The 13,979-nt window shown below is 37.8% G+C and overlaps 9 non-coding genes across 9 annotated transcripts; all 9 read right to left on the bottom strand.

Annotated features, from left to right (window-relative positions):
* Window positions 1-5,685: 5,685 nt before the first annotated feature.
* TRNAT-UGU (transfer RNA threonine (anticodon UGU)) lies at window positions 5,686-5,758 on the bottom strand. Its single transcript has one exon. It is a non-coding gene; the product is annotated as a tRNA-Thr (tRNA).
* An 864-nt stretch (window positions 5,759-6,622) lies between these two features.
* Window positions 6,623-6,695, bottom strand: TRNAT-UGU (transfer RNA threonine (anticodon UGU)). The gene has a single exon. It is a non-coding gene; the product is annotated as a tRNA-Thr (tRNA).
* Window positions 6,696-7,560: 865 nt separating this feature from the next.
* TRNAT-UGU (transfer RNA threonine (anticodon UGU)) lies at window positions 7,561-7,633 on the bottom strand. The gene has a single exon. It is a non-coding gene; the product is annotated as a tRNA-Thr (tRNA).
* Window positions 7,634-8,498: 865 nt separating this feature from the next.
* Window positions 8,499-8,571, bottom strand: TRNAT-UGU (transfer RNA threonine (anticodon UGU)). Its single transcript has one exon. It is a non-coding gene; the product is annotated as a tRNA-Thr (tRNA).
* An 865-nt stretch (window positions 8,572-9,436) lies between these two features.
* Window positions 9,437-9,509, bottom strand: TRNAT-UGU (transfer RNA threonine (anticodon UGU)). The gene has a single exon. It is a non-coding gene; the product is annotated as a tRNA-Thr (tRNA).
* An 864-nt stretch (window positions 9,510-10,373) lies between these two features.
* Window positions 10,374-10,446, bottom strand: TRNAT-UGU (transfer RNA threonine (anticodon UGU)). Its single transcript has one exon. It is a non-coding gene; the product is annotated as a tRNA-Thr (tRNA).
* Window positions 10,447-11,311: 865 nt separating this feature from the next.
* Window positions 11,312-11,384, bottom strand: TRNAT-UGU (transfer RNA threonine (anticodon UGU)). The gene has a single exon. It is a non-coding gene; the product is annotated as a tRNA-Thr (tRNA).
* Window positions 11,385-12,248: 864 nt separating this feature from the next.
* Window positions 12,249-12,321, bottom strand: TRNAT-UGU (transfer RNA threonine (anticodon UGU)). The gene has a single exon. It is a non-coding gene; the product is annotated as a tRNA-Thr (tRNA).
* Window positions 12,322-13,185: 864 nt separating this feature from the next.
* TRNAT-UGU (transfer RNA threonine (anticodon UGU)) lies at window positions 13,186-13,258 on the bottom strand. The gene has a single exon. It is a non-coding gene; the product is annotated as a tRNA-Thr (tRNA).
* Window positions 13,259-13,979: the final 721 nt, after the last annotated feature.

The following is a 13,979-nucleotide window of genomic DNA, read 5'->3' as shown; positions in this document are numbered from 1 at the left end:
TTTCACATTTATGTTTTCTTTCTCTTTTCAGGTCTATAAACCTCTTCGTGTCTCCCCCAACCCTCGTCCACCCTCTTCTATCTCATGTCTCTCTCCACTAAGGCCATGTTCACACAGAGTTTTTTTGCAAGAGGAATATCTGCCTCAAAATTCCGTCTTGAAGTTTGCGGCAGATTTACCTCTCCCTGCACGTTGATTTTTGCGTCGTTTTTCCTGGCGTTTTTTGTGCGCTGTTTGCGTATTTGTTTGCCGCTTTGTTCGGGGCGTTTTTCGCTTCGTTTATCTTGCCGTTTTTTGCTTGTTTGTTTCCGTCTTTTTTTGCGATGTTTTTTGCTGTGTTTTCCATTGCGTTTATCGTAGCCTTTTACACGTCGTTTATCATTTCTTTTTTTGCGTCGTTGTTTGTGCCTATTTTTGCTGTGTTTTTCGTTGCGTCTTTCGTGGCGTTTTCCCAGTTGATTTTCGCTGCGTTCTTTGCCTCTGTTTGCGCCGTTTCTCGCGTCTTTTTCCGCTATGTTTTTCGCAGCTTTTTCCGTGGCGTTTATCGTAGCCTTTTTTGCGTTGTTTTTCGCGTCTTTTTTTTGCGTTTTTTTTTCTGCGTTTTTCATTGCGTCTTTCGTGTCGTTTTCCCTGTCGTTTTTCGTGGCGTTCTTTGCCTCTTTGTTTGGGGCTTTTTTCGCGGCTTTATTTGTGATGTTTTTCGCGGCATTTATCGTAGCCTTTTCGGCGGTTTTTTTTTGCGTCTGTTTTTTGCGGCGTTGTTTGTGGCTTTTTTTGCTGCGTTTTTTGCGTCGTTTTCCGTGGCGTTTTTCGCCCGCGGCAATTGAGCGCCGCAGGCATAAAACAACGCGAAATACGCTTTCTCTGCCTCCCATTGAAGTCAATGGGAGGTCAGAGGCGTAAACGCCCGAAGATGGAGCATGTTGCTTCTTTTTCCCGCAAGGCAGTTTTAGGCTGGGTTCACACGTGGCGGAATTTCACTTAAATTCCGCTGCGGACACTCCGCAGCGTTAATCCGCAGCGGAGCCGTTTCTGCATTGACTTCCACTTCTATTTAGAAGTGTTCGTTTAGACGATGCGTAACATTCCGCTGCGGAGCATAGGCTGCGGAGCGGAATTTGGTGTCCGCAGCATGCTCTGTCTGTTGCGGAGCAGTGGCGGACTCATGGCGGAATTTCTCCATTGACTTCAATGGAGATTCTAAGTTCCGCAATGAAGTCCGCAGCTGTCATGCACATGTTATGTGTGCTGCGGATGCGTGTTGCTTTTTTGCCATGACATTTCTTCATTCTGGCTGGACCTATGTATTTCTAGGTCTACAGCCAGACTGAGGAAGTCAATGGGGCTCCCGTAATGACGGGAGCGTTGCTAGGAGACGTCTGTAAATAGTCACTGTCCAGGGTGCTGAAAGAGTTAAGCGATCGGCAGTAACTGTTTTTGCACCCGGGACAGTGACTACCGATCCCAATATACAGCAACCTGTAAAAAAATAGAAGTTCATACTTACCGAGAACTCCCTGCTTCTGTCTCCAGTCCGGCCTCCCAGGATGACGTTTCAGTCTAAGTGACGGCTGCAGCCAATCACAGGCCAATCACAGGCTGCAGCGGTCACATGGACTGGCGCGTCATCCAGGGAGGTCGGGCTGGATGCCGAAAGAGGGACGCGTCACCAAGACAACGGCCGGTAAGTATGAAATTCGTTTACTTTCACTAGGGAAAGTGCTGTCCCTTCTCTCTATCCTGCACTGATAGGGAGAAGGGAAGCACTTTTCCCGCAGTCCGCAGCAGCTAGTCCGCATCAATTTTCTGCACATTTTGTGCAGATCCGCAGCCGTAATCCGCAACCCGGATTAGGTGCGGCATTGATGCGGACAGTTGCGGAGGAAATCCGCCACGTGTGGTCATGCCCTTAATGCTCGATTTTAATGCTTGTTACAACAAATTGCAGCATAAATCACGCACCAAACACGCTTGTTTGGTGCGTGGTTTTCACGCATGCATCTACTTGAGTGTAGGTGCATGATAACGCACCAATAGAGGACATGCAGTATGTTTCACGCAGCGGACTCTCGCTGCGTGAAAACGGCCCCATTGAAATAAATGGGTCGCGTGTGCTGTGCGTGGTTTCGACGTGGTGTGAATGGGGCCTTAGGCACGATTTACACTAGCGTGAATTAAGTCTGTGTGCTGTGCTTTGAAAAAACGCACAACACACGCAACCCATTTATTTCACTGGGGCCGTTCACACATGTGTGACTTTTCACGCAGCGAGAGTCCGCTGCGTGAAACATACTGCATGTCCTCTATTGGTGCGTTATCATGCACCTACACTCACATTGAAGTCAATGCATGCGTGAAAACCACAAACAGCACACACGTGTTTGGTGCGTGATTTACACAGCAATTTGTTGTAAAAAAGAAGAAAAAAATGGGCTGGCTTTGTGAGTGCGTGAATAACACATGACAATCGAAAAGCACACTGATGCATAAGGGCGGATTTAAACGAGCGTGTGCGTTTTGCGCACACAAATACGGTGGCGTTTTGCGTGCGCAAAATACACTTGACAGCTCCGTGTCATGTTCATACGGATGCGCAGCTGCGGTTTTCGCGCAGCCGCCATCATTATGACACTCTGGATGTTTGTAGCACGTGGTGCTTTTCTGTTTACATTCATTCTTTTACTGCTGTTGCGCGAATCACGCGCATCCCACGGAAGTGCTTCCATGGGATGCGCCTGATTTTCACGCACCTATTGACTTCAATGGGTGCGTGATGCTCGAAAAACGCAGAAATATAGAACATGTCGCAAGTTTACGCAGCGGACTCACGCTGCGTAAAATTCACGGACTGTCTGCACTGCCCCATAGACTTGCATAGGTCTGTGCGACCCGCGTGAATACCACGTGGGTTGCACGGACGTATAGCACGTTCGTCTTAATCCGCCCTAACGCAAACACACGGATGGGATTGACGCAAGTTTTTCACGCGCGGAAAATACACGCTAGTGTGCATGAAGCCTTACTAATGGACGCTGTTAGACAGTGGCCATTAATAATGAACTAATAATAAATTTTTAAATAAATGAGAAGGACATAGAAAAAATATTGTAATAAAATAACACACATAACACTGGTTAACGATTTTATTAAAAATAAAAAAGGTGTCATTGAAGTAGTCCTTGAACTTGATGTAGTACCAAGGACCCAACCTGTAAAAAACACCTAATAACTAAGAAAAAAAAAAAAAGAGGGATGCTTAGATACACTGCTCATGTGTGATACTGTTAGACCATGTATCTAAGCCTACCACAAGGTAGCCTTAGTAACATTACCCAAGCAGACAGTGTCACACATGGGCCATGTATCTAAGAATACCACATGTTAGGCTTAGATACAGGGCCCCAAAACACTAATCTTAGGGTATGTTCACACGGCAGCGTCCGTAACGGCCGAAATTACGGGGCTGTTTTCAGGAGAAAACAGCCCTGTCGTTTCAGCCGTAACGGCATGTGCAGGCGCTTGAGCGCCGCGTCCATTACGGACGTAACTGTAGCTGGTTTTCCATGTAGTCCATAGAAAACGGCTCCATTTACGTCTGAAGAAGTGACATGACACTTCTTTGGCGCGGGCGTCTATTTACGCGCCGTCTTTTGACAGCGACGCGTAAATATACGCCTCGTGTGAACAGACAAACGTTTGCCCATTGCTTTCAATGGGCAGATGTTTGCCAACGATTTCAAGCCGTAATTTCGGACGTAATTCGGGGGTTAATACGCCCGAATTACGTCCGTAAATAGGCCGTGTGAACATACCCTTATACAGGAATAAAAAAGAATGTCATCTGGGGTCCTGTATCTAAGCCTACATTGTGTTAGGCTTAGATACAGGCTCCATGTGTGACACTGTTTGTTAGACCCTGTATCTAAGCCTAACAATGTAGGCTTAGATACAGGACCCCAGAAGATCTTATCTAGTTCAGGACGGGGCACCGTTTAGCCATTTTTAGCACGTGTTAGTTAAATGGCTATAACTTTTTTATTTGTTGGGCTAACGACGTTATTTTTGCGACGTTTTTTCCGTAGACAATGCAGGTTTATTTCTTTATCGTTTTTATACACACCTTTTTTGCCATTTTAGAATTTTCATTCATAAAGTTTGAAAATAGTAAAAAAATAAGCTTTTTTACGTTTCAGCTATTTTTTTTGGTAATAACATAGTTTTACCCTAAAATAGACCTTTTATTTGTGATCGTCATTGTCTACCGTAAATTGTAATATATTACATGTCTATATTAGGGTAATTGGGTCAGCGCTAGCGTTACAACAATGATTTACAGGGGGAATGTTTTTTTTGGGGGGGGTATTTTATGTGTATTTATTATTTAATTTTTTTTTTGTACTTTACTATTTTTTTATTATTATTGTCTGTCCCTCAAAGGTCAAAAAAGACCTTTGGGGAACATTATATATTTTTTTTTACACCATCTTTTCCACTGTAACTGGAGCTGCACAGCAGCCCCAGTTACAGGGGAAATCAGCCCTCTCATAGTGACGATTGTCACTAATAGGGCTGTGCTGGGTCTAGTAAGACCCAGCAGCAGCCTGCCACTAACGGTACCCGGTGATCATGTGACCAGTCACATGATCACCGGGAGGAATAGAGACAGCGCCGCTGCTTCTGTCTCTATTCCTATACACAGCGTTCATTGAACGCTGTGTAAGAAGACATCGGAGAAGACAGAAGCAGCGAAAGCTGCTTCTATCCTCTCCTCAGGGTCCCCGGCAGTCACTGACAGCCGGAGACCCGACATTCCCGCAGGTGCCGTCCCTCTTCACTTTTTTCACTGTGAACACGCATAGGCGCGCTCACAGTGAAAAAAAGCTGCATAGGCTGGGCGGGCACCCGCAGAAACGACACGTCTCCAGTGACGTGTCGTGTCCCATCCGAGGTCTCGCTGGGGCGAGACCATGTGATCGGGACACGACACGACAGTGGAGGAGGAAGAAAACGTGACGTCAGAAGACAGGTGATCGGAAGAAAAGAGCTGCCAGAACGGAGAACAGAAGCAAGATTGCACAGGTAAGTATATTAGGGAATATTTAATGTGTGTATTGTGTGTTTAACTTTTAAATAAAAATTTATCTCGGACAACCCCTTTAAGGTATCAGAAACATGCTTCAGAAACAAAGAAACAATTCAAACTTTTAGACAGTTTGGAAATCACAACTGAATGAATTGATGTGTTTGGGGAACAGAATGAGGAACAGAATTGTCCATCATGATTTCCTAAAAAATTTTATGTTTTACATTAAGGTATCAGAAACATGCTTCAGAAACATAGAAACAAATCAAACTTTTAGACAGTTTGGAAATCACAACTGAATGAATTGATGTGTTTGGGGAACAGAATGAGGAACAGAATTCTCCATCATGAATTCCTAAAAAATATTACGAGCAGAGGCAAGATTTTTTTCCAAATTTTTCCATGGGAGATCAAACATGCATAATTTCCTGTTTAAAACTTTTTTTAAATGTTAACGTTGGACATATACAATGGATTGAATGAAACAATGATGTCTGAATATTTTCAGTTTAGGCCAAGCAATTATCTGAAAGGAAATGACATCTTAGTATTTTCTGTGATGAAGAAATTATCTTATTAGATACTCTAGGCACAAACAATAAAGGCCCCAGTGAGAATTGAACTCACGACCCCTGGTTTACAAGACCAGTGCTCTAACCACTGAGCTATGAAGCCAACATATCTGCTAATGCAACGTCGTGGGTTTTATTCGAAATCACCCAAGTCGTATACTTCCATTATCCTATAGTTGGTCTTACAAAGGAGAAGCATGACAAAATAACAGTTTAAAAACATAACTCCAGAACTAGCTGCGAATTTATTGGTTTATTTGCAGAAAAATGAAAGAGCTGCTCTTACAAATGAGAAGCCTGAAAAAAGTGTAAAACTCTAATTCTAGAACTGGCTGCTTATTTATTAGTAGATTGGCACAAAATTTAAATAGGTTTTTAGTGGATTGGAGAGAAACAGAATTGTCCATCATGAATTCCTAAAAAACGTTATGATTTACATTAAGGTATCAGAAACATGCTTCAGAAACAAAGAAACAATTCAAACTTTTAGACAGTTTGGAAATCACAACTGAATGAATTGATGTGTTTGGGGAACAGAATGAGGAACAGAATTGTCCATCATGAATTCCTAAAAAATGTTATGTTTTACATTAAGGTATCAGAAACATGCTTCAGAAACATAGAAACAAATCAAACTTTTAGACAGTTTGGAAATCACAACTGAATGAATTGATGTGTTTGGGGAACAGAATGAGGAACAGAATTCTCCATCATGAATTCCTAAAAAATATTACGAGCAGAGGCAAGATTTTTTTCCAAATTTTTCCATGGGAGATCAAACATGCATAATTTCCTGTTTAAAACTTTTATTAAATGTTAACGTTGGACATATACAATGGATTGAATGAAACAATGATGTCTGAATATTTTCAGTTTAGGCCAAGCAATTATCTGAAAGGAAATGACATCTTAGTATTTTCTGTGATGAAGAAATTATCTTATTAGATACTCTAGGCACAAACAATAAAGGCCCCAGTGAGAATTGAACTCACGACCCCTGGTTTACAAGACCAGTGCTCTAACCACTGAGCTATGAAGCCAACAGATCTGCTAATGCAACGTCGTGGGTTTTATTCGAAATCACCCAAGTCGTATACTTCCATTATCCTATAGTTGGTCTTATAAAAGAAGAAGCATGACAAAATAACAGTTTAAAAACATAACTCCAGAACTAGCTGCGAATTTATTGGTTTATTTGCAGAAAAATGAAAGAGCTGCTCTTACAAATGAGAAGCCTGAAAAAAGTGTAAAACTCTAATTCTAGAACTGGCTGCTTATTTATTAGTAGATTGGCACAAAATTTAAATAGGTTTTTAGTGGATTGGAGAGAAACAGAATTGTCCATCATGAATTCCTAAAAAACGTTATGATTTACATTAAGGTATCAGAAACATGCTTCAGAAACAAAGAAACAATTCAAACTTTTAGACAGTTTGGAAATCACAACTGAATGAATTGATGTGTTTGGGGAACAGAATGAGGAACAGAATTGTCCATCATGATTTCCTAAAAAATTTTATGTTTTACATTAAGGTATCAGAAACATGCTTCAGAAACATAGAAACAAATCAAACTTTTAGACAGTTTGGAAATCACAACTGAATGAATTGATGTGTTTGGGGAACAGAATGAGGAACAGAATTCTCCATCATGAATTCCTAAAAAATATTACGAGCAGAGGCAAGATTTTTTTCCAAATTTTTCCATGGGAGATCAAACATGCATAATTTCCTGTTTAAAACTTTTTTTAAATGTTAACGTTGGACATATACAATGGATTGAATGAAACAATGATGTCTGAATATTTTCAGTTTAGGCCAAGCAATTATCTGAAAGGAAATGACATCTTAGTATTTTCTGTGATGAAGAAATTATCTTATTAGATACTCTAGGCACAAACAATAAAGGCCCCAGTGAGAATTGAACTCTCGACCCCTGGTTTACAAGACCAGTGCTCTAACCACTGAGCTATGAAGCCAACATATCTGCTAATGCAACGTCGTGGGTTTTATTCGAAATCACCCAAGTCGTATACTTCCATTATCCTATAGTTGGTCTTACAAAGGAGAAGCATGACAAAATAACAGTTTAAAAACATAACTCCAGAACTAGCTGCGAATTTATTGGTTTATTTGCAGAAAAATGAAAGAGCTGCTCTTACAAATGAGAAGCCTGAAAAAAGTGTAAAACTCTAATTCTAGAACTGGCTGCTTATTTATTAGTAGATTGGCACAAAATTTAAATAGGTTTTTAGTGGATTGGAGAGAAACAGAATTGTCCATCATGAATTCCTAAAAAACGTTATGATTTACATTAAGGTATCAGAAACATGCTTCAGAAACAAAGAAACAATTCAAACTTTTAGACAGTTTGGAAATCACAACTGAATGAATTGATGTGTTTGGGGAACAGAATGAGGAACAGAATTGTCCATCATGATTTCCTAAAAAATTTTATGTTTTACATTAAGGTATCAGAAACATGCTTCAGAAACATAGAAACAAATCAAACTTTTAGACAGTTTGGAAATCACAACTGAATGAATTGATGTGTTTGGGGAACAGAATGAGGAACAGAATTCTCCATCATGAATTCCTAAAAAATATTACGAGCAGAGGCAAGATTTTTTTCCAAATTTTTCCATGGGAGATCAAACATGCATAATTTCCTGTTTAAAACTTTTTTTTAAATGTTAACGTTGGACATATACAATGGATTGAATGAAACAATGATGTCTGAATATTTTCAGTTTAGGCCAAGCAATTATCTGAAAGGAAATGACATCTTAGTATTTTCTGTGATGAAGAAATTATCTTATTAGATACTCTAGGCACAAACAATAAAGGCCCCAGTGAGAATTGAACTCACGACCCCTGGTTTACAAGACCAGTGCTCTAACCACTGAGCTATGAAGCCAACATATGTGCTAATGCAACGTCGTGGGTTTTATTCGAAATCACCCAAGTCGTATACTTCCATTATCCTATAGTTGGTCTTACAAAGGAGAAGCATGACAAAATAACAGTTTAAAAACATAACTCCAGAACTAGCTGCGAATTTATTGGTTTATTTGCAGAAAAATGAAAGAGCTGCTCTTACAAATGAGAAGCCTGAAAAAAGTGTAAAACTCTAATTCTAGAACTGGCTGCTTATTTATTAGTAGATTGGCACAAAATTTAAATAGGTTTTTAGTGGATTGGAGAGAAACAGAATTGTCCATCATGAATTCCTAAAAAACGTTATGATTTACATTAAGGTATCAGAAACATGCTTCAGAAACAAAGAAACAATTCAAACTTTTAGACAGTTTGGAAATCACAACTGAATGAATTGATGTGTTTGGGGAACAGAATGAGGAACAGAATTGTCCATCATGATTTCCTAAAAAATTTTATGTTTTACATTAAGGTATCAGAAACATGCTTCAGAAACATAGAAACAAATCAAACTTTTAGACAGTTTGGAAATCACAACTGAATGAATTGATGTGTTTGGGGAACAGAATGAGGAACAGAATTCTCCATCATGAATTCCTAAAAAATATTACGAGCAGAGGCAAGATTTTTTTCCAAATTTTTCCATGGGAGATCAAACATGCATAATTTCCTGTTTAAAACTTTTTTTTAAATGTTAACGTTGGACATATACAATGGATTGAATGAAACAATGATGTCTGAATATTTTCAGTTTAGGCCAAGCAATTATCTGAAAGGAAATGACATCTTAGTATTTTCTGTGATGAAGAAATTATCTTATTAGATACTCTAGGCACAAACAATAAAGGCCCCAGTGAGAATTGAACTCACGACCCCTGGTTTACAAGACCAGTGCTCTAACCACTGAGCTATGAAGCCAACATATGTGCTAATGCAACGTCGTGGGTTTTATTCGAAATCACCCAAGTCGTATACTTCCATTATCCTATAGTTGGTCTTACAAAGGAGAAGCATGACAAAATAACAGTTTAAAAACATAACTCCAGAACTAGCTGCGAATTTATTGGTTTATTTGCAGAAAAATGAAAGAGCTGCTCTTACAAATGAGAAGCCTGAAAAAAGTGTAAAACTCTAATTCTAGAACTGGCTGCTTATTTATTAGTAGATTGGCACAAAATTTAAATAGGTTTTTAGTGGATTGGAGAGAAACAGAATTGTCCATCATGAATTCCTAAAAAACTTTATGATTTATATTAAGGTATCAGAAACATGCTTCAGAAACAAAGAAACAATTCAAACTTTTAGACAGTTTGGAAATCACAACTGAATGAATTGATGTGTTTGGGGAACAGAATGAGGAACAGAATTGTCCATCATGAATTCCTAAAAATTTTTATGTTTTACATTAAGGTATCAGAAACATGCTTCAGAAACATAGAAACAAATCAAACTTTTAGACAGTTTGGAAATCACAACTGAATGAATTGATGTGTTTGGGGAACAGAATGAGGAACAGAATTCTCCATCATGAATTCCTAAAAAATATTACGAGCAGAGGCAAGATTTTTTTCCAAATTTTTCCATGGGAGATCAAACATGCATAATTTCCTGTTTAAAACTTTTTTTAAATGTTAACGTTGGACATATACAATGGATTGAATGAAACAATGATGTCTGAATATTTTCAGTTTAGGCCAAGCAATTATCTGAAAGGAAATGACATCTTAGTATTTTCTGTGATGAAGAAATTATCTTATTAGATACTCTAGGCACAAACAATAAAGGCCCCAGTGAGAATTGAACTCACGACCCCTGGTTTACAAGACCAGTGTTCTAACCACTGAGCTATGAAGCCAAAATATTTGCTAAAGCAACGTCGTGGGTTTTATTCGAAATCACCCAAGTCGTATACTTCCATTATCCTATAGTTGGTCTTACAAAGGAGAAGCATGACAAAATAACAGTTTAAAAACATAACTCCAGAACTAGCTGCGAATTTATTGGTTTATTTGCAGAAAAATGAAAGAGCTGCTCTTACAAATGAGAAGCCTGAAAAAAGTGTAAAACTCTAATTCTAGAACTGGCTGCTTATTTATTAGTAGATTGGCACAAAATTTAAATAGGTTTTTAGTGGATTGGAGAGAAACAGAATTGTCCATCATGAATTCCTAAAAAACGTTATGATTTACATTAAGGTATCAGAAACATGCTTCAGAAACAAAGAAACAATTCAAACTTTTAGACAGTTTGGAAATCACAACTGAATGAATTGATGTGTTTGGGGAACAGAATGAGGAACAGAATTCTCCATCATGAATTCCTAAAACATTTTATGTTTTACATTAAGGTATCAGAAACATGCTTCAGAAACATAGAAACAAATCAAACTTTTAGACAGTTTGGAAATCACAACTGAATGAATTGATGTGTTTGGGGAACAGAATGAGGAACAGAATTCTCCATCATGAATTCCTAAAAAATATTACGAGCAGAGGCAAGATTTTTTTCCAAATTTTTCCATGGGAGATCAAACATGCATAATTTCCTGTTTAAAACTTTTTTTTAAATGTTAACGTTGGACATATACAATGGATTGAATGAAACAATGATGTCTGAATATTTTCAGTTTAGGCCAAGCAATTATCTGAAAGGAAATGACATCTTAGTATTTTCTGTGATGAAGAAATTATCTTATTAGATACTCTAGGCACAAACAATAAAGGCCCCAGTGAGAATTGAACTCACGACCCCTGGTTTACAAGACCAGTGCTCTAACCACTGAGCTATGAAGCCAACATATGTGCTAATGCAACGTCGTGGGTTTTATTCGAAATCACCCAAGTCGTATACTTCCATTATCCTATAGTTGGTCTTACAAAGGAGAAGCATGACAAAATAACAGTTTAAAAACATAACTCCAGAACTAGCTGCGAATTTATTGGTTTATTTGCAGAAAAATGAAAGAGCTGCTCTTACAAATGAGAAGCCTGAAAAAAGTGTAAAACTCTAATTCTAGAACTGGCTGCTTATTTATTAGTAGATTGGCACAAAATTTAAATAGGTTTTTAGTGGATTGGAGAGAAACAGAATTGTCCATCATGAATTCCTAAAAAACTTTATGATTTATATTAAGGTATCAGAAACATGCTTCAGAAACAAAGAAACAATTCAAACTTTTAGACAGTTTGGAAATCACAACTGAATGAATTGATGTGTTTGGGGAACAGAATGAGGAACAGAATTGTCCATCATGAATTCCTAAAAATTTTTATGTTTTACATTAAGGTATCAGAAACATGCTTCAGAAACATAGAAACAAATCAAACTTTTAGACAGTTTGGAAATCACAACTGAATGAATTGATGTGTTTGGGGAACAGAATGAGGAACAGAATTCTCCATCATGAATTCCTAAAAAATATTACGAGCAGAGGCAAGATTTTTTTCCAAATTTTTCCATGGGAGATCAAACATGCATAATTTCCTGTTTAAAACTTTTTTTAAATGTTAACGTTGGACATATACAATGGATTGAATGAAACAATGATGTCTGAATATTTTCAGTTTAGGCCAAGCAATTATCTGAAAGGAAATGACATCTTAGTATTTTCTGTGATGAAGAAATTATCTTATTAGATACTCTAGGCACAAACAATAAAGGCCCCAGTGAGAATTGAACTCACGACCCCTGGTTTACAAGACCAGTGTTCTAACCACTGAGCTATGAAGCCAAAATATTTGCTAAAGCAACGTCGTGGGTTTTATTCGAAATCACCCAAGTCGTATACTTCCATTATCCTATAGTTGGTCTTACAAAGGAGAAGCATGACAAAATAACAGTTTAAAAACATAACTCCAGAACTAGCTGCGAATTTATTGGTTTATTTGCAGAAAAATGAAAGAGCTGCTCTTACAAATGAGAAGCCTGAAAAAAGTGTAAAACTCTAATTCTAGAACTGGCTGCTTATTTATTAGTAGATTGGCACAAAATTTAAATAGGTTTTTAGTGGATTGGAGAGAAACAGAATTGTCCATCATGAATTCCTAAAAAACGTTATGATTTACATTAAGGTATCAGAAACATGCTTCAGAAACAAAGAAACAATTCAAACTTTTAGACAGTTTGGAAATCACAACTGAATGAATTGATGTGTTTGGGGAACAGAATGAGGAACAGAATTCTCCATCATGAATTCCTAAAACATTTTATGTTTTACATTAAGGTATCAGAAACATGCTTCAGAAACATAGAAACAAATCAAACTTTTAGACAGTTTGGAAATCACAACTGAATGAATTGATGTGTTTGGGGAACAGAATGAGGAACAGAATTCTCCATCATGAATTCCTAAAAAATATTACGAGCAGAGGCAAGATTTTTTTCCAAATTTTTCCATGGGAGATCAAACATGCATAATTTCCTGTTTAAAACTTTTTTTAAATGTTAACGTTGGACATATACAATGGATTGAATGAAACAATGATGTCTGAATATTTTCAGTTTAGGCCAAGCAATTATCTGAAAGGAAATGACATCTTAGTATTTTCTGTGATGAAGAAATTATCTTATTAGATACTCTAGGCACAAACAACAAAGGCCCCAGTGAGAATTGAACTCACGACCCCTGGTTTACAAGACCAGTGCTCTAACCACTGAGCTATGAAGCCAACATATTTGCTAATGCAACGTCGTGGGTTTTATTCGAAATCACCCAAGTCGTATACTTCCATTATCCTATAGTTGGTCTTACAAAGGAGAAGCATGACAAAATAACAGTTTAAAAACATAACTCCAGAACTAGCTGCGAATTTATTGGTTTATTTGCAGAAAAATGAAAGAGCTGCTCTTACAAATGAGAAGCCTGAAAAAAGTGTAAAACTCTAATTCTAGAACTGGCTGCTTATTTATTAGTAGATTGGCACAAAATTTAAATAGGTTTTTAGTGGATTGGAGAGAAACAGAATTGTCCATCATGAATTCCTAAAAAACGTTATGATTTACATTAAGGTATCAGAAACATGCTTCAGAAACAAAGAAACAATTCAAACTTTTAGACAGTTTGGAAATCACAACTGAATGAATTGATGTGTTTGGGGAACAGAATGAGTAACAGAATTGTCCATCATGAATTCCTAAAAAATTTTATGTTTTACATTAAGGTATCAGAAACATGCTTCAGAAACATAGAAACAAATCAAACTTTTAGACAGTTTGGAAATCACAACTGAATGAATTGATGTGTTTGGGGAACAGAATGAGAAACAGAATTCTCCATCATGAATTCCTAAAAAATATTACGAGCAGAGGCAAGATTTTTTTCCAAATTTTTCCATGGGAGATCAAACATGCATAATTTCCTGTTTAAAACTTTTTTTAAATGTTAACGTT

This window comes from Rhinoderma darwinii, chromosome 1 (genome assembly GCF_050947455.1).
Source record: "Rhinoderma darwinii isolate aRhiDar2 chromosome 1, aRhiDar2.hap1, whole genome shotgun sequence".
Classification (NCBI taxonomy): domain Eukaryota; kingdom Metazoa; phylum Chordata; class Amphibia; order Anura; family Rhinodermatidae; genus Rhinoderma; species Rhinoderma darwinii.
The sequence above is the reverse complement of the archived record's forward strand: the minus strand, read 5'-3'. Positions and strand labels throughout refer to the sequence as shown.